Source organism: Centruroides sculpturatus, unplaced genomic scaffold, assembly GCF_000671375.1.
Source record: "Centruroides sculpturatus isolate CEXI.00-Female unplaced genomic scaffold, Cexi_2.0 scaffold773, whole genome shotgun sequence".
Classification (NCBI taxonomy): Eukaryota; Metazoa; Arthropoda; class Arachnida; order Scorpiones; family Buthidae; genus Centruroides; species Centruroides sculpturatus.
Window position 1 is genome coordinate 111,052 of NW_019384998.1, and position 14,333 is coordinate 125,384.

Below are 14,333 nucleotides of genomic sequence, written 5' to 3' on the forward strand. Positions count from 1 at the left end.
TATCGCAAAAATGCTTTTATAATAGAAAAATATGACCTCCATCAACAATATATATTCCAGCAGCTCTTTTTCGATATTCTCGGGAAGAATTGGCTTTCTACCTAGTGTCTTTTTCACAAATTGCTCCAGACGAATGTCTGCTTGCAAAGAGAGAGTTCGGAGGAGTTGAGTTCTATATTACTGTAAAAGCACCAATGGGGTCCATATTTCACGCATCGCCATCTCGAATTAACTTATGTCTGTCGAGACCAAATTTTTAAAAATGTGAACATCACACAGATTAATATGTACCCTTAAGTCTCTGGAACGGAATACATGCACCGGTGAACCTACAACTACACGATTTATATTTTAAAAATAATTAAATACACTTAGCATTCAAAACTTGCGAATTTTGAAAAAACAAATTTGCTGATTAAATGCGGACAACCGTTTAACTGAAGTAAAACTGGTTTTTCCCTTGCTATGGATGTCTGCCTAGTTCAGTTCAGCCACATTCCGCTACAGTTTGCCTTTATTATCAGTTCGAAATGGGGTGGTTCCATAATACCCGCAGTGTTCCATAATACCTCCTTCTCCTCTACTGTTTTTGACACTTGTTATAATTACAGGTAACCCCGTATAACACGGGAGTTACGTTCCAAAAATTGCCGTGTTATGCGAATTCGTGTTATACGAAACAAAGAACTAGTGCGAAAAGGGGGGTTAGGTTCCAAAAATTAAAAAACATGCTGTTAAATCCTTATTTAAATCGGATTTATTATTCATTTTTTTCACAGGTAAAATATTTATTATTTAAGTAAATATTTTACCAGAGGATTATTCATCCTATATGATGATCTCAGCATGAGCATCATCAACTGGTAATAGTTTTTGGGTGCGTTCGTTAATAGCGGTCGCTCTGCAACGAGGGTATGCTGCTGTTTGTAGGCATTTAGGAACAATGGTGAAAGAAAGATAGCGGCGCCCGCACTATCGATAGTTTCGTGATGGAAGAATTTATAATTTTAAAATGAAGTTTTAGAGGCAAAAGAAAGGTCCCAATTGTAAAATTTAACCATTAAATGGATTATTTGTTGGAAGAGCATTCAAAGTAGCCACGAAAAAATTAGAATGCTCGGGCGGAGTTACGCAGAGGTATAAAAGAACGCACTCTTTATTACATTTTACGTTGTACGAGGTTTTACCCAATTACCGAACCGTGTTAGAGTGAATCCGTGCTATAGAAGTGCCGTGTTATACGGGGGTTACCTATATTTAAAATTTGCATATTAGATAAATTTTTGAAATAATTAATATACTGTATTTCTAAAAAGTAAAATTTATTTCTTTTACTTTTATTTTCTTCTTTCGTACGTTCATCTGTCGTCGATTAATTTAATTTGATAAAATGATAGAAATAAAATTGATCATTTCATCACATCTAACTATATACACTACATAAATACAATTCAGATCTTAAAACAACACAAATTGTGTTTTTTTAAGTAAAAGTTCAATTAACTTCTACTTTTCGTAATGATTCTGTCTGATTCAAGACATTTTTTTACTAGGACTGACTGTCATCTGCATATGAAAAAGCGAAATACGCCATTAATTGTGAGTAAAATTAGATAGAAATGCAACTCATTTTCATGGTGCCCCAAGATATATGGCCGAACAACTTATGAAGTTTACGGGCTTCGTTGAAGCAATAGAATTGAGCGAGCTGATGGGGAGGGACGAAGCCCGATATATCCGGAATGACCCCCGAAAAATTCTTCTGGATATTTACACCCGCCGAATTTGTTTGCCGGTCCACCAGAGCGGTAGGCTGACATTTAAAATCGATGGTCGGATGGCCATCGATTTTAAATGTTTGCATATACTTACTTTAAAATATATCTTTAATTTGTAACTAGTACAAATATGAAAAATTAAAAATTTTCGTAATAATTTTTATAATTTAATCATCAGAATATATTTAATATTTAATAATTGAATATTTTGAATATTTACATACGTACTTTCAGTCTGTCTAATGTGATAGAAAGAGAATTTCTTAAGTTTGCTCAAAGGAGAAATTGCCTAGAATATAATTAGCCATAGTCTATATATTTGCTTATAAAAATCGATTAACTTTTTAAAACTATATTGATAATAGTGTTGAATTACATAATATACACTAAACTAAAAATTGATTTCGATTGACGGATAAATTGGCCTGAGTAAATTAATTAAACGCATAACATGGGCGATCTGCCAAAGGGAGGATTTTTATTGAAAATTTGACTCTATGTGTTAGACACGTGAAAACCCCATAATTCTCTATGCGGCCAACTCGTTGGTGAAGCGCGAATCCGCGATTATCATTCAGTATTTAGCAGTTTCCACTGATCCACTGGTGGGTAGGACCAGCTAAACTATTCCAAACTGTAATTAAAATAACCTTTTAAGATGATGTATAGGAAACAGTATATTAAAACAGTAAATTCTTAAAATAAAACTACATCTCGATTAATCAATTTTTGATGACCCTGTACAAACAGTATATTAAACAGATAATAATAAAATTCTTCTAAATATCTCTAAAAAATATTTCATTACATTATTCTGAAATTCGAAATTCAAAGAATTTTTAACATTTGTTGAAAGTTTCGAAAATATCCATGTAATAAGTAAAATACATGAAATATCTATTTATAAAAATGTAGCTGCTACCGGCGACTTCGCCTGCGAGGGTTTTTCAAGCAAACCCCATTTATATTTAGTATTTCAAAAACCACAGTAATTGTTATATAATACCTACCGCTGTGAATAATGAGAATTACTGAAAATCAAACAAACTATTTTAAATTTAATCAATTTTCTAAAACGTTAACAATCATTCTGTAATCGAACCAATATGCAAATTCGAATTTAAAACGGTTCGAACATTTGGTTAAAAAAGCGAGATATATAAAAATATTTATAACAATGTCTGAAAAGTTATCAATTTAGTACACCTAAGTAATCAATGAAGATTAAACGTTGACGTAGACAAAAAATCGCATCTAAAATAGTACAGTAGAAGCCGTTCTTTCGGTTAAGCCTTAAGCCTTTTCCTCTCTCCCACGGGGGAATTTCCAAAAATCTTTTCTAAGTGGCCATTCTCATTGCGTACCCTACTAAAACACAGATAAAAACAAAAAATCGCATCTAAAATAGTACAGTAGAAGCCGTTCTTTCGGTTAAGCTTTAATGCTCTCCCTCCGGGAGAATTTCGATAAATCCCTTTTTAGTGTGCGTTTTCATGACGTACTTTAACTGTGTACCAAATTTCACCTCTAGGTTCAACGGCTTGCTTTGTGCGATGATTAATTAGTTACTCATTCAGTCAGCCAGGACAAGTAATTGTATATATTTAGATTTCATATTTATTAGTGAATTATGTATAAGGAAAATTACAATATATTATAATTTACAAGTAAAAAAAAACAAACAGACATAAATAATGGAGATAACCGAAAAGAATAAGTATTTTTAAAAAATCTCAATTTGTTTCTGTCTACAGATACAGATACAGATACAGATAAATACGTTTATTTTCGCAGGTACAATACTTCTCTATATTGGTGCCGTTTCAAATCAGTAATAGTTGTCTTCAGGACTTTGTAAATTAGTTTGCATTGCAGCAGAAAACGACGAAATGTAAGTAAATAATCTATTATTGTTTGTTTGATCTCTTAAAACTTACAGTATATCTATTTTTTAAAATAAAAAATTAATTTCAATAATATTTTTATAAAGATGAATCGCTTTGTTGTTATTGAACCACATCCGCAAACTTATGAATTTGAAACATTAATTGAAATCGAAGATTTAAGACGTTATGCAGCCAAATATTGGCATTATTCTATCTACATTTCTATTATGTACGTAGTTGTCATTCATTGTCTACAGCATTATATGAAATATCGACCGGCATTCGATCTAAGAAGAGTTACAATTTACTGGAATTGTGGTTTTGCACTCTTCAGCATTTGCTGCATTGCAAGAGGAATTCCTGTAATAATTTATGCTATAAAATACGTTCCTGTTTACAATATTATTTGCGATAACGAGGTTTATACTCAACAGAAAGGATTTTTATTTTGGACTGCTTTATATCTCGTATCGAAAGTTCTGGAACTAGGAGATACTGTACTCATTGTTTTGCGCAAACGGAACTTATTGTTTCTTCATTGGTATCATCATGCGGCTACTCTAATTCTTATTTGGTACGGAGTTTATAAAGAAATTACTTTTGGATATTTTGTTTGTTACCTAAACGCTTTTGTTCATTCTTTTATGTATAGTTATTTCGCTTTGAAAAATATGAATATAAAAATACCCAAAATGTTCGCCATGTTTATAACAACAATTCAAATATCTCAAATGGGTTGGGCACTTTTAACGGCTTGTTGGGTATATTGGTTAATAATTAATAATTACGAATGCGATGTATCTAAAGAAGCGTTGGATAATGTGTTTTTAATTGTTTCGTCATATTTGATTTTGTTCTGTAAATTGTTCTATAAAAAATATTGGAGAAAGAAGAAAATCAATTAAAATTTACTTTTTATTTTTTAATGAATGTAATACTAATAATTGTAATGAGAATGAGCACGTTGTCTGAAACAGACGGGTAAGCAAATCAATGACATTTTGGGCTAGTGAATCAAGCAACGAACCAAATTGCCCGTTTTAAATTAAACGCACTGTCATTGTTCGCTTTTATATTAAAATCGGGTTCTATCACGAAAGGTATTTAAGATATCTGATGTAATTGGTCAAATTTAATGTTTATATTCATTTTTATATTAAATTTCATTAAATATGGGCTTATTGCACATAAATATATAGAGTGCATATATTGTGAAACTTCGGTCTAGCACCACGATTTGCTTGTCTCTGGAATTTACATGAAATCGAGTGCGGATCTAAACTTAAGTATTTTAAAAAAGGGACAATTATATATAGTAAATACCATACGTAAACCATTTTGAATTTGAAGGTTAAAAATTAATATGATTTAATGTTAACAATGTGGTTTGCAATACAAAGTTCTATTACAAATGGACCGTTTACTATAAAAGAGGTGTAAATCCACTTTTCTTTGTGTCAAGATTTTTAAGGGCAGAGGCATTAACAAAATTTTTCAGGGTGGTAAAGCTCCGAGACAAATAATTACATAAATAAATTTTTATTCAACACTTTAATTTTTTAGGTTTTTTTACAAACAGATTATAGAATATAGTCATGTAAGATTATGTAAGGTTATATATATCTCAATCACTTTTATGATTATAATTTGTATAATTTTTTACTCAATCCCAGGTGTGGGCAAGTCTCTGTTTGCTCTTCACTTCAGATATCCATGTTTAAGGGTTTATATTTCAATCGATTCAAGTTTACCGAATTTATGTAAAATGTACCAAAAATTTATGCTTACATTTAATGATTGTAATTGTCTTTCTTGTCTTACAATACTGATGTGGGCAAAGACTGAGTGAATAAAGTAGATGTCAATTTATTGCATGTTTTATTTAAAAAAATGAATTTATAAGCACGTATGTTTGTAGTAATTAAGAGATATGTTAATTATAAATTCATTTTGGATTCTTTAAAAATGCAGTATAATTTTTAATGTTTATTTTAATTAATTAATTAAAACTTTTCCTTGAGCTACTATTATGTGGGCCACAGCTCAAAAGGAATAAAAGGTAAAAAAAAGTTGAGAAACACAGGGCTAGACGATTCCTCAGAATTGCTTAGACTATTGGACTAGACCAGTGTTTTTCAACCTTCTTGAATACGCGACCCCTTTACAAGTTAAAAAATTCTGGCGACCCCCCAGGGCCATATTAAAAATATATCAGTGATTTTAAAAACTACGTATTTAATTTTCTTTCTGTTGAGAAAAATTATTGTTGATTAAAATTAAAATTTCATAAGTATCGACAATAACTTAACACAGATAAAGTATGAAACACTTCCTTTAATTATAATATTGGGCACAGGGAGCCGTTGATTTTTTTTTCTTTTTTTTAGGATCAAGACTTTCAGCTTCTCGCTGAAATTGTAATTTTTTTAATGTAGTGTAGGACCTACAAACACTTGTCTTTTTCTTTTACCCGCGACCCCCGTATAAGGCTTCGCGACCCTCTGGGGGTCGCGACCCACAGGTTGAAAAACACTGGACTAGACAAAGTGGGCTATACTACCCATGTGAGTGGTGAGTAAATTTGGGGGGGGGCAAAAAAGCAAATGGCGGCACGGGAACGTTGAAGACAAGATGGCTATAGGCGAGGGTTGGGGTCACGGACAACTATCCACTTTCTTCTGTTAAAATTGGTAAGAAGCGTTTAATTGTTTCTAGACGTGGAGAAAAATGTACGGTATGGACACAAAGTGTGAGGTTCATAGAAAATTTTTCCAATAGTATTTTCAAGCTTATTTACACAAGGGAAAAATGGGTTAGGGGCGTTGGATATAAGTTTATGGAAGCAATAGGTGGCTAAAAAAGTTTGAGAATCACTGGAATAGATATATATATACATATGTTACTGTGGAAGACCGAAATTAGAAAATGTCGATTTTCTCCGGTGAATGTCGACACATAAATACGTCGGTAAAAGCCGAATATTTGGTTATATTATTATACATTCAAACAATCGCCGGTGTATGTCGACAAGCACAGATAAGCTTTGGTGGAGGTCGAAACGATACCCGAGAAGCCGATGTCGACAGAGAGGCGATAGTCTGTCGCCAAATTCTACGTTGTTTCCTTCTGCTCAAATTGGTGATACCATACGAATACAAGTCCCTGTGTGGACCGTGGCTGTACAGATGCCCGAAATGTGTTGGCGGTTGTTGTTGGAATAAAAGATTCTGACTTTTATAAATTAGCAAACAAAAATGGTACCCTCAAGCAGCTTTATATCCGTAATCAGTTCGTAATTTATATAGAAAAGTTACTTTCCATAGATGAGTTCTCTTCTCAAGAAATATCGCTGAGAGATGCAGCTGCAGCTAATTCGAAAAGTGGAGGTCAAGGCTATACACGCTGTCATTGCAATAAGAAGTGTTCCACCAATAAATGCAGTTGTAAAACAACGAACTCTTGTGCAATTCAAAGTGCCATAACAGTTTAAGTTGTTGTAATAAATAACATTGTATAACGTTAATTGCATAATTTATGTGTAAGTTTATTATTGTATTATTTTCTTTAATGATTTATAATGTACTGTTCGTTTTAGGTTCAACAGCTTATTTACATTGCTGTTACTTAAGCCTTTTCCTATTTTGACAGTAGTAGTGGTTTGACACATACTGATCACAAAATTAATTTCAGATGTTGAATAAATTAAAATTACATAAAAATTTTTTAAAATTGCAAATAAAAATTTGTCAAATGGAATTATTTCAGATCACAAAATTAATTTTTCAATCACAAATCTTAATTTTATTTTAACAATAAGGAAAGTTTCTGTATTAATTATTAATTGTTTTAATATACAATAAAATTAAAACACGATAATTGTATGAAATAATATAACACCAAAATGAATTTTTTTATTTTAACATGAAATAGATTAAATAACTTTTATTTTATTTAGGCTTTTCCAGTTTTTTCATTCACTTTATCTAAAGCAAGATATATTTATGCACGTAATAATTTTAAAATTAATTTTTCAGGATATAAAGTATTTCAGATCAAAAATTTCTCGAGTAAATTAAGATTATAAATAATTTTAATATTTAGGAAACTTTTCAATTCATTTCTTAAGAAAAGATTTTCATATTTAGAAAACTTCTCAGTTCAATTCATTGCTTCATATAAAATTAATTTGCGATAATAATTTTTACAATTTGTTCTAATATCCGAGTAAATTAAAACACAACTTATAATAATATTATAACAATAAGGCAAAGTTTAATATATTCTTTGTAATTATCAAATTCATTATTATAAAATTAATTTACAATAATCATTTCGGATATAATAATTTCAGATCAAATGATTAGTAATAATAATTTCAGATCAAAAATCTCTCGGATAAATTAAGATTATAAATATTTAGAAAACTTTTCAATTCATTTCATTTTTTTTAGTTTTCATAAAATATCTTGTAACAATAGGACAAAGTTTCTGTATTAATTATTAAATGTTTTAATATCTGAGAAAATTAAAAAATAACAATTATATGAAATAATATAACACCAAAACGAATTTTTTAAATGAATAGATCAAATAAGTTTTATTTTATTTAAGCTTTTTCAGTTTTTTTCATACACTTTATCTAAAACATGACATACTTCTGGTTTAATTTCTGATATTTTATAAATTAAGATTACAAATAATTTGTTAAGTAATAGTTTTATCATCAATACTACAATTAATTATTTTCTTGATAAATATTTGTCTTAATATTCTGGTACATGACAGTTTGAAATAATATAACACTGAAATTATTTTGAAAAGGTTTTTATTTTTACGTTACAGTTTATTTAAGAATTTTCACTTTTTCCTTCAGTTTATCTAAAGCAAGAAATTTCTGCAGGTAATAATTTTTTAGGATATAAATTATTTTCAGATAAAAAATATCTCGAATAAATTAAAATTATAAATATTTAGAAAACTTTTTAATTTATTTCATTTCAGTTCTCATAAAATATCTTGTAACAATAGGACAATTTTTTTTAATTTTATACGGAGATAGAGAAGAAAATATTATTTTATGTTTTAATATTATGTATTTTTTGTTTTTTTTTGAAAAAAATATGTCAATCAAGTATAGATATAAAAGAAGATATACTTACGACTCATCTTGGTACAACTTATTAAATGGTGAAGTTTGTGAATGATCATTGATTCTAGTGACTGTATTTATACCTAAATTTAACAGAGGTGCGGTATTCAATGCTAATACCATACCAATTTTGTTGCTCATTGTTTTCTATGTGTTTTAATATTATGTAATTTTTTTTTTGAAAAAATATGTCAATCAAGTATAGATATAAAAGAAAATATACTTACGACTCATCTTGGCACAACTTATTAAATGGTGAAGTTTGTGAATGATCATTAATTCTAGTGACTGTATTTATACCTAAATTTAACAGAGGTGCGGTATTCAATGCTAATACCATACCAATTTTGTTGGTCATTGTTTTCTGTGTGTAATAATATGTCAATCAAGTATAGATATAAAAGAAAATATACTTACGACTTATCTTGATACAACTTATTATATGGTAAAGTTTGTGAATGATCATTAATTCTAGTGACTGTATTTATACTTAAATTTAACAGAGGTGCGGTATTCAATGCCAATACCATACCAATTTTGTTGCACACTGTTTTTATTTTTTTTAAAAAATATGTCAATCAAGTATAGATATAAAAGAAGATATACTTACGACTCATCTTGGTACAACTTATTAAATGGTGAAGTTTGTGAATGATCATTGATTCTAGTGACTGTATTTATACCTAAATTTAACAGAGGTGCGGTATTCAATGCTAATACCATACCAATTTTGTTGCTCATTGTTTTCTATGTGTTTTAATATTATGTAATTTTTTTTATAAAAAAATAAAAAAACAAGATTATATTTAAATAATTTTTCATTGAAGTACAACACTGATTATATATTATTGATAAATTGAATGAAAAAATTGGAAAAGCTTAAATAAAACTAATTTAACCTATTAATGTAAAAATAAAAAAAAATTCAAAAATAATTTTGTTTTGGTGTTATATTATTTCATATAATTGTTATTTTTTAATTTTCTCAGATATTAAAACATTTAATAATTAATACAGAAACTTTGTCCTATTGTTACAAGATATTTTATGAAAACTAAAAAAAATGAAATGAATTGAAAAGTTTTCTAAATATTTATAATCTTAATTTATCCGAGAGATTTTTGATCTGAAATTATTATTACTAATCATTTGATCTGAAATTATTATATCCGAAATGATTATTGTAAATTAATTTTATAATAATGAATTTGATAATTACAAAGAATATATTAAACTTTGCCTTATTGTTATAATATTATTATAAGTTGTGTTTTAATTTACTCGGATATTAGAACAAATTGTAAAAATTATTATCGCAAATTAATTTTATATGAAGCAATGAATTGAACTGAGAAGTTTTCTAAATATGAAAATCTTTTCTTAAGAAATGAATTGAAAAGTTTCCTAAATATTAAAATTATTTATAATCTTAATTTACTCGAGAAATTTTTGATCTGAAATACTTTATATCCTGAAAAATTAATTTTAAAATTATTACGTGCATAAATATATCTTGCTTTAGATAAAGTGAATGAAAAAACTGGAAAAGCCTAAATAAAATAAAAGTTATTTAATCTATTTCATGTTAAAATAAAAAAATTCATTTTGGTGTTATATTATTTCATACAATTATCGTGTTTTAATTTTATTGTATATTAAAACAATTAATAATTAATACAGAAACTTTCCTTATTGTTAAAATAAAATTAAGATTTGTGATTGAAAAATTAATTTTGTGATCTGAAATAATTCCATTTGACAAATTTTTATTTGCAATTTTAAAAAATTTTTATGTAATTTTAATTTATTCAACATCTGAAATTAATTTTGTGATCAGTATGTGTCAAACCACTACTACTGTCAAAATAGGAAAAGGCTTAAGTAACAGCAATGTAAATAAGCTGTTGAACCTAAAACGAACAGTACATTATAAATCATTAAAGAAAATAATAGAATAATAAACTTACACATAAATTATGCGATTAACGTTATACAATGTTATTTATTACAACAACTTAAACTGTTATGGCACTTTGAATTGCACAAGAGTTCGTTGTTTTACAACTGCATTTATTGGTGGAACACTTCTTATTGCAATGACAGCGTGTATAGCCTTGACCTCCACTTTTCGAATTAGCTGCAGCTGCATCTCTCAGCGATATTTCTTGAGAAGAGAACTCATCTATGGAAAGTAACTTTTCTATATAAATTACGAACTGATTACGGGTATAAAGCTGCTTGAGGGTACCATTTTTGTTTGCTAATTTATAAAAGTCAGAATCTTTTATTCCAACAACAACCGCCAACACATTTCGGGCATCTGTACAGATACGGTCCACACGAGGACTTGCTGTACAGATACCCGACATGTAATTTATAAAGGTCGGAGTCTGGTATCTGTACCAGACTCCGACTTTTATAAATTAGCAAACGAATATTGTACCCTCAAGCAGCTTTATACCCGTAATCATTTCGTAATTTGTAAAGAAAAGTTACTTTCTATAGATGAGATTTCTTCTCAAGAAATATCGCCGAGAGAAGCAGCTACAGCTAATTCGAAAATTGGAGAGCAAGGCTATACACGCTGTCATTGCAATAAGAAGTGTTCCACCAATAAATGCAGTTGTAAAAGCAAGGGACTCTTGTGAAATTCAAAGTTCCATAACAGTTTAAGTTGTTGCAATAAAAAAGATTGCATAACGTTAATCACATAATTTATGTGTAAGTTTATTATTGTATTATTTTCTTTAATGATTTAGAATGTACTGTTCGTTTTAGGTTCAACAGTTTATTTACATGTGCTGTTACTTAAGCTTTCTCCTATTTTGACATATTAGAAAGTTACATTTTTGTCTTAACGTAATAAAAATATTTTTATTTAACATTCACCATTAGTGCACGCTGAATGCCGACATTTGCCGGTGGAAGTGAGAAATAACGATATTTAGCAAATATTTCGTACATACACGAAACGACTGTGTGAATGCTGACATTCACCGGAGAATGTTGACATTCGCCAGATATCGGTCATTCACAGTAACATATATATATATAAGAGAATATATATAAGATATATATTATCGGATATATATAAGAGAATGTTTGTGCCTCTCTGCTCACAGCTTTTTGATCGATTACGTCCAAATTATTCTAGGTTTACTTGGACTCTAAGGAAAATATAACAACCTGAACATCATCCTCTCTTCATTTCATCCTCCTTATTAACTGCTGTGCTCTTTGTCCGGTTTGTATCAAATTTTTCATACTTATTCTCTCCAACTCTGAGGAAAATATAGACTACCATGAAATATAGACATCCCACTTTCCCCCTTACTTGATGTCCTCCACACTTCTTGATAAACATGACAACGATAGACTATGATAAATAAATTTGTAATATAGTTTTCATTTTAGAGTTTATTGTTCCGTGAAAACCCGTATTCATAAAAGTACAAAATGAAGAACGAGTTAGTGGTTCCGATCGGAACTGTCTCGATACTTGGTGTGGAACTGTTCCTAGTGGTTCCGAGTCCGAAACGGGTTCCGACCGGAAACTACCCATCTCAAGTGATAACATGAGCTCACTTTGGCAGACTACTGTCGTGACATCTGAAAATACATCTACCCTGCGAGGTAACAATTATTCCAGGCAACAAAGGCCCTAATCATATTCCATCCTTTTATCATTAGTGCCTGAAAGTAGGTGCACTTTAGGAGTTCCAATTCTGTGTCGCTTCCGCACAGGAAACTGTTCCATTGTATTAATTTCTACAATTTTGAATTATTTTCTTGTCTTCACCGCAGTGATATCAAAACTACCAGGCATTTTTATCTCATCTGCTCTCACTAAGATAAGGCTCGTTTTGAACTTGGTACCATTCTTTGCATCAACTTCATACTAAATTCTAGCCTAATTCCAACTACTCCTTCGCCTGGTTCTAAGGAGCCAATCCCAGTCCTGAAAACCTACCTTAATTTAATATAAACTAATTAATTAATTAATTAACGAGATAATCCGGGACATTTTATTCTAAATCGAGACAGAGTCAAAAACCGGTACTGATAAAGGAACCAGACAATTATCCGGGACATCTAGTCATTTTAATCTTAATCAAAGAAAAACTCCTAAGAAAAAGAATTGACTGTCATCTAAATTGTTATATTTTACTTGGTGCAACTTTTTACGTCTCAGATGTTTTTGTTTGGATAACAATATAATATGTAATCCAGCAAATACAGCATGTAAAAGAATTGAAATTTCTGGAATGAAGTGGCGTGCCGCCATTGGAAGCGGTGGAAGCGCCGCTTCCATTAAATTTTCTAAAAAATAAATACATATTGTGCGATTATTTTCATATAATTAAAATTAATGTTTTATTATAACCGCATTATGTATCTTATTACAAACTTCTATACTACATGTGAAAAAAACGATAAGATTGCTATTGTATATTCAAATATCTGTGAGAATGAGGAGGATAGTTTTTAATTTCACACTAACTGCGTAGTTAGTGAGGGTGACTTTCGTCGGCTGAAGGTCATCGACGAGGGACCACGATGTCACGTGACCCCCATACGTCCGAGCGACTGGACGATAGAAATGACCAAATAATAAGATAAGTTTTTCTACGGCGCGGGAGACTGTCATAAATCAGGGAGAACTGTCAAAAAAAAAAGACGTCAACAANTGATATAGTACAGTACTCTTATTACTATTTTCACATAATATAAACTGATTATAATTAAAGAGTAGGTGTTTAGAGCTTTCTACAGAAAGAATTATTAAACAAGTCTCGATCAAATTTGATATACGTGGTGTACTGAGTATACGGTTTTGATTTTCGGAAACAAGTCGGCTTCTTATAGAAACACAGCTTCCCTATCATCAAATGTCACGGCACGCCACTGCTGGAATGACTATTCGAATTTACTCGCACATGCAGAACGATTCAATTAGAATAGATAAGTAGCACACCTGTTTCTTTACATCTGTTCACTGTGTTCTAAACTGTAGAACACGATGTAAATTTCAAAAAAGAAATCGAATACAAAGAAAATTTCAAAATTAATGTTTAGATTCTAAACGATAATTTTGAACTTTTGTATGTATTCCATTTCTTTTTTGAAAGAGTCGCTATTGAGAATTTCATTAGAAAATTCGTCTTATACAAGACATAAACGCATTTTTCGACTAAAAAGTATAAAACTTATCCCAAAATCTGAGTTTATTATTGATCAATTCATATTAAAAGATAATGTCATCTAAAGTAAGTAACTCTACAAATTCGATAAAATGTTTTCAAATTGAACTAATCATATAATAAATCATTTTTTCTAAATGTAATCCTTCAGCGACCTCTAAATAGATTCAAAGATATCGCAAAGTTCGTAATGCATAACAGAGACGTCCCACATTTGTTTGAAACAACGTCAATAAGAGGAACCGAAGAGTCATCACCTAGTCATGTAGTTAGAGATTTGGATCCAAAAGTATACAGTCGACCTATAGAAGTTACACGT